Here is a 7047-nt window from a genome sequence, read left to right on the forward strand (position 1 = left end):
TTATGAGTCCCAACAGCCCCTGCCCATGCTCGCTAATCCCTGGGAGAGGGCAGCAGGGCTTCCTGGCACGTGTGGCACTGCCAGCAACACATGGCCTGGCAATATCAGTGTTAACGGGGCTCTGACCCTGCTGCGTGTGCAAGTTTGCCTGCAGAGCTGCGCTTCCAGAACGCTCCTCGCAATTACATGCCCTGCCACCATGCAGGCAAGTTATTAATATTTATTAGGCTCAATTATTCATGGCCTCCTTAGGATCCTGTTGTTTAAGTCCGGCTCGAGATCTGCAGGCTAGCAATCACAAAAGTTGCTTTCCAGAGGAGTTACAGTAAATCAATCCTGTCGAGATGTTCCAAGCAGCTGTAAAATCTCGTGGCCAGGGCTGCCCGGAAAGGAGCCTCGTGCCCAGCCCTCAGAGGGGCAGGAATGATGGTGCCCAGGCCTTGCTGGCCTGGGATGCAGCGTCCAGGGACACCAGGACTGTCCTCCAGGAGGCTGCACTGACCATTTTCTTCCAACACTGCAGGACAGAAGCCACTGCGAGCTCCATCAAAGCAAGGCCTGGGGTGTCCACAGAGCCCGGACGGGTGGGATTTCCTCCCGTGCCCTGTGAGCAGGGTGTGCAGCACTGGCCAGTGCCCTGGTCAGGAGCAGCAGACACCAGGCACGACACTTGCCCGGAGCAGACAGGAGGTGACACCATCTCCGTGCACCGCCTGCAGCCGCCCCACGCTGCCAGGGCCACGCTGTGCCAGCAGAAAGCCATCTGGAGCGCACGGAGACGCTCGGCAGGGCTGGCAGCCGGGGTCTGGCACCCGGCAAATGGGGCTCGCAATGCTGCGCGGCGCTGGGCACGGTGCATCCCCAGCCTCAGCCCTGCTCTGGCTCTGACTGCGGCATCCACAGGGAAACGGGGACATGGGGCCAGGAGCAGCCAGCCCTCAGGCACAGCCACTTCCACACGGTGCAGCAGCAACCCAAGAAATGGCTCTGGAAACCACGGGGAATAAGGCAGTAAAGGGGGGACTTGGCCCCTGCTTTGGCTCTGCTGCAGGGGGCAGCCCCTGTGCTGGGTGCAGCCGCTCAGCACCTCAATGTGGAGCCTCAGTTCAGCCCCATGCCCGTGGGCATTTAGCACGGGCTTGGAGGAGGCGAGTGGAGCTGGGTGAGTCGCCTATCCGGGAAGGAGCAGGATGCACGGGTCTTTCTTGAGGACCAAGCGGCCAAAAATTCCCAAGGAGCAGCCTTGCCCACTGCAATTCACATGCCAGATCCCGGACGTGGGCTGGGCTTGTGGGATGCTGGGATGGAGAGGGGCTGAGCAGGAGGCACCAGGAGAGCATGAGATAGGATGTTAATAAGGGCACATGCCAGAACCTGGGTTCCCTTGTGGGTTCTCCTGCCTCCAACCTGCCTTCCCCTCTCCCCCCAGCCCTGCAGCAGCTGCTGCCTCCTGCCCATGCCGTGATGCCCTCCTCTGCAGCTGGAGCTGCAGGCAGCGTGGACAGCAACAAGGCCTGTGTGGTGCTGCCGTGTGCAGATGCATATCCACGCGTCCCTGCAGCATCCAGCAAGCCGGGACTGGAGGCATGTCCCCTCCTGCAACAGCCTGGCATCACGGAGCTTTCCCCAAAGGGTCTGCAAACCCCAGCACCATGAGGCACCGCAGCCCAGCAGGAGTTGGAGTGTGACCAGTGGATCCAACACAGGCAGTTCCATCTCCATGTGAGGGAGAACTTCTTCACTGTGAGGGTGACAGCTCTGGAACAGGCTGCCCAGGAAGGTTGTGGAGTCTCCTTCTCTGGAGGTCTCCAAACCCACCTGGATGCCGCCCCGTGCTCTGGGTGTCCCTGCTGGAGCAGGGGGTTGGACTAGATGATCTCTAAAGGTCCTTTCCAACCTCAACCACTCTGTGATTCTGTGATTCTGTGATCTGCATGGGCTCGGAGCAACACAGCGAGATGGAGGGAGGGCACCGCGGAGCGTCTCGGTGGGGAGAGCACAACAAGCACGCAGCGCTCTGGGAGGCTGCACGTTGTCGCTGGTGCTGCAGTGAGCGGGATGCCCAGCACCACCAGCTCTGGCTTTCTTGTGTCTCGAGGGGCTCACAGGCGCTCACGCAGCTGGATGATGCTCTTGCATTGGCAGCTTTCAGGCGCATCCCAGCTCCATGGCAGGGAGGACACCAGGGCAAGGACAAGCTCAGGCTGGACCACCCGAGCTGGAAGATCTGCCCCACATCCCCCATCTCCTCTCCTTCCACCGCCATGCTCAGCGCTGTGCAGCTGCATCACAAACCTGCACGCGCTGGGAGCAGGTCCCAGGATCCAGCACTCATCCCCATGCGCTCCGGCCGGGATGCAGCCCCAGCCTCAGTTTCACAGCCCTCCTGCGCCCGTGTGCGCTGAAGCAGCCGAGATGATCCAGCTAACAGCAGCGTCTCAGACGGCCTCCAGCAGGCAAGGGCACTCGCTCTTCCCCTCGGAGCGCCTCCGACCCCCAGCAAGGGCCGTTTTCCTCAGCGCTGGCCGCCCGGCGGGGCTGCTCACGCCGCAGTGCACGAGGCGCGGGCCGCCCTTGCAGCCCGCCCTCCCGCCAGCCCGCGGGCCTCCTCTCCTCCCTTCCCCGCCGCGTTCCGAGCCTGCCTGCTAGCCTTGGAAAGCAGTGCCGGAGCAGTTGTTATGGCAACACGGGGCTGGGGCGCTCGCCGCCAACCCCAAACACGCAATTAGCTGATTAGGAGGCAGGCGCGAGGCCGCGGCGGCGCCGCGGGGCCCTGCCGCCCTGCCCAGCCCGCAGCAGCCCCTGCTCCGCCACCCCGACATGTGGGGCTCGGTGGGGCAGGGGGGCTGGAGAGGGGAAGGCCAGTTGGAGGGAGGAGGATCCATGAGGGAACCCAGTTTCTGGCTTTATTGGCTTTATTGACACCCTGTCTCGTTGTATCCTGGTGCCTCCTGCTCCGTTCCTCTCCATCCCAGCATCCCACAAGGCCGTGTCTGGAATCTGGCGTGTGAATGGCAGGGAGCAAGGCTGCTCCTTGAGAGGTCTTGGTCGCTTGGTCCTCCGGAAAGACCCATGCATCCCGCTCCTTCCTCAACACGCAACTCAAGCGGCTCCGCTCGCCTCCTTCGAGCCCGCTCGTGTCTGGAGACAAGCGCTTGCCGAGGGGAGAGGCTGACGGAGGCCAGAGGCTTCTGCCCCAGCCCCGCTCCCTCCTTCCCCTCCCTCACCCCACTGCGGTGTCTGAGAGCTCCACATGCCCCATGCAATTGTGCCAGGCCACTGCTAAATGCCCATGGATGGGTATCCAAATAGGAGAGCATGGGAGCTTCCATCAGCCGGCACTCGCATGCGCATCACACTGTGTCCTCAGCAGGATGAGGCTCATGCCCTGGGCCTGGGTGCTACGGCAGGACCCCGTGGTCCTGCCCCAGCTCCAAGCTCCTCACGCTCCCTTGTCCCTGGCCTGTGCAATGGGCCCCACGGGTGTGTGGGGCAGGCAGGGGTGTGTGGGGCAGGTGCTGTCCCCTCCACGCGGCTCCTCTCCCTGCAGCCCCTATCACTCCCGACCGGCTCAGCAAGGCAGCAATCAGCCCCGTGACAGCCCTGCTTAATGAAGTCAGCCTTCGTTAGGCACCTCCGTTCCACTTGAGCAGCTCCTCCGGAGGCTGCCTGCGGCGGGGACAGCCCCACGGGGAGGGCCTGGGGACGGTGACACTGCTGGGGACGGTGACACTGCTGGGGACAATGACGCTGCCGCAGACGGTGGCTGCAGTCGCCTGACCCCCTGCCCTGCCCGTCTGCGGCTGAGCGTGTCCCCTGCGAGGGTGTCACGGGGCTGGGGCCGCAGATGCAAATCCCTATCCCGAACCCACTCAGTGCCAGCACAGGGGACACAGTGAGGCTGCTCCTACCCTCCCAGTCACCCGCAGGGGACAGTCGTGTCCCCAGTTGCAGCAGGGCAATCCTGGAGAGCAGAGGGCCTGGCCTTGATGCCTTCAGAGGGGAGAGCTGCGAGCCGGGACCTGCCCGGAGAGGTGGTTTAACCGATGCTAAACCAATGTTGGGTCGGGCAGAACCGGGACCCGGGCCCAGATCTGCGCCCAGGCGAGCAGGAAGGGCCGTGGTCCCCGCGCAGCCCGGCGCCTGGCCCGGCTCCAGCCCGGCATGCCACTGCCGAGCGCTTCGCTCTCTGCCGCATCCCCACGGACCTTGATTGCAAATTCCCGGGTCCTGCGGAGCTGCAGGGCTGAGGACAGATTCCTCGGGTGCTTGTCCGGTTCCCACTTGGGTTCTTTGCACCGGGGGGGTTTCCAGCGCTGGGAAAGCTGCCGGGAGGGAGCCAGCAGCACGAACCCTCACTCTGGGAGGGAGCCCACAGGCCTGTCAGGAATCTCGCCTCACGATGGCTCCAAATCCTGGGGCGGGAGAGGAAAACTCGGCGCTAACAGGCACGGGGGCAGGACAGCGAGGCACGCAGCCAGCTCCTGCGGCTCCACAACCTACTTCGTTACCTCCTGCTCCTTCCCGCCTGCTTCCTGCCTCTCCAGGACCTGGAGGGAAACGTGTCCTGCCGCCGCCTCTGCCAGCGGCTGCCGGTGACCTTGGGCAAGGCTCGGGTGGTGCCTTGGCCTCGCTGGGCCGGTTCCGCGAGCCCTCGGGAGGAAACATCGGCCACGTGGCTTGTGCAGCAGCCGCCTAATCCCCAAATCCCCAGCATCTGCTCAGGAAAAGGAGCTTCCCGAAGGAGGGGTCGCGGCTCTGCTGGGCAGGAGCGGCCACCACTGACACGGAGAGCAGGCGGCAGAGGGCCAGGATGTGCCACCAGGAACTGGACATCCCTAACGCCTGGAGACCAGGATAATGCCTGTGGCTGCTGGAATCTAGGCTGGGAAACCATGGGAAAACACATCGCTCGCCCCCACCATCTCCCTCCGTCTCCAGCCAACCCAGCTCCTCTTTCTGCTAGTGACAAGTGACACTTTCCAGCTCCCTGATCGCACTTCTGCAAGGAAGCCCCTGGATGGGGCAGTTTTGCCCCATTCCGCGCTTTTTTTGGCGCCGGTGTCGGCGGCTGCGGCACCGCCTGCGTCGCCAGCCCCGCCGCCGCCGCCAGCGCCGCTCGCAATCTGCCGGAAAAGCGAGATCCACTGTTGTGACAAGCTCTGCCTCTCCCCACGCCGCGCTTGGGCGGGCGGGAGAGCCGCTGCAGGCGCGCGCTGCTCTCCCTGCCTCGCTTCTCCCCCAGGAATCGGGCTCCTCCGAGGGCAGAGCGACCCGCAGCCACGGCGCAGAGCGGGACGCGGGAGCCCCCGCGCTGACCCGCGCGCGGGCGTCGTGCGAGATTCGGCGCCCAGGGGCTGACGAGCGACGCCGGTTCCCGCCGCGGCTCTGCTCTCACCTCCGCCCCTGCAGCCCTCCCACCGGCGCCGCCTGCTCCGCACGGAGCTTGCGCAGCGCCCGGGCCCGCGCCAGAGCGCAGCGCGCCCAGCTGGTCTCCTGCCGCCCATGGGTGTGAGAGCATCTTGTCAGGCTGGAGGCCTGCACGGATGGAGGCTGCTGGAGGCAGGAAGGGCGCGGAGCTTTGCGGAGCCGCTGCCTCGCTCCTCTGCGTTCCCGTCAGAGCTGTGCTGCCCAGCGGGATGCCCGGAGCTGGCGCTGCTCCGTTGGACACGGTGCAGGAGGCCTGGGCACTCGCACGCCTGGCACACCATAGTCCAGCCCTCCCGAGCATCCACCCAGCACCACAAATGCATCCTGCACCCTGCACACACGTGGCCCAGTCTCCAAGGATCACTGCCTTCCTACACCATCCCGTACACCTCTGCCCCACTGCCCTGCATCTAGCCCACATGGGAACAGAGCTAGCCTCCCTCCAGGCCCCCCACACACGGCAAAGGGGTCTTGGGGACAGCCTGTACATCCCACGTGCCACTTGGGAGTGGGCATTTTGGGGAGGACCGGCATGCAGCGCCTCCATGAAGGAGCAGAACCATCTGGCTGCCTTGGGGGGAGCTCCCTGGGGTGTCTCTCTTGCCCCCCACACTGGGCAACATCCCCAGCACCTCAGGGATCGCTGAGCTCCAAGGCAGCCCCTTCAGGACCTGGGGGCCCGGTGGATAGAGCAGCCCCCGGCCGGTGGCACTGCCAGCCCCACTGGCAGAGCGTCGATGGCATTGTGTGCTCAGTAGCACCGGTGCTTTTCCAGGAATGTCTGCGCTCAGCCCCAGGCCTGCCAGGTCGGGGTGCTCCCCGGAGAGGCACTTAAAGCTTTCCCAGCCTGGTGGCACTGTCCTTCTCGGCTGCCTCCCTCTTTCCGCCTCCTCTGGGGCCAGGATGTGTCTGTCTCCATCTGCGTTCACGGCTCGCCTGCCCCTTCCCCAGCCCCCTTCCCGCGTGTGTATCCGGCACCTCATCACTAGGGTCACCAGGCCAAAGAAAGCGGCACGTTGGCCTCTCCCTGTTGGGTAAAATCCTTGGTCTCTCCATCCCCGGGGTAAAATTTCAGCAAAGTGAAGCGTCCCAGGCCAGGCTGGGCAACCAGACTCAAGGCTGCCATGGACAGAGCAAGGCAGTACAAACCGGGGGCATCATTTAGGCTGAATGACCATCTCAACTGTGATGGCGTGGGGCAGCCAGGGCTGCATATTGGCAAGGACATCCCACCTGCAAAGAGGTGCTTTAGTGCTGTGCCTCTGGTGTGGGGCAGAAGACACCCCTCACCATCCTCTTCAGCCCAGGATCACCCTCCTTCATCTCTGTATGAGATCCCAGCAGAAAAATGGGAAAACAGCCAGGGCTGGAGCCCCTTGGGACGCCTGCTAGGAGCCAAAGGCAGCACCAAGAGCCGGGGAGACCCAAAGCGCCGGTGCCGCATTGCTCCCGGTGCACTGGGAGCATCCCACGTGCCGGCAAGCTCCAAGAGGTCGCAGGGGCGCAGGATGCCCCGGGCGCAGCCCCTGCAGGGGGGCAGGGGCTGCAGCCCTGGGGGCTGGAGGCCGTGCAGGGAGAGCTGTTATTGGTACCTCCCAGCCAATGTCAGCTTGGTTA

The sequence above is a fragment of the Nothoprocta perdicaria genome, unplaced genomic scaffold, assembly GCF_003342845.1.
Source record: "Nothoprocta perdicaria isolate Ctin4 unplaced genomic scaffold, notPer1 scaffold_10, whole genome shotgun sequence".
NCBI classification, from domain to species: Eukaryota; Metazoa; Chordata; class Aves; order Tinamiformes; family Tinamidae; genus Nothoprocta; species Nothoprocta perdicaria.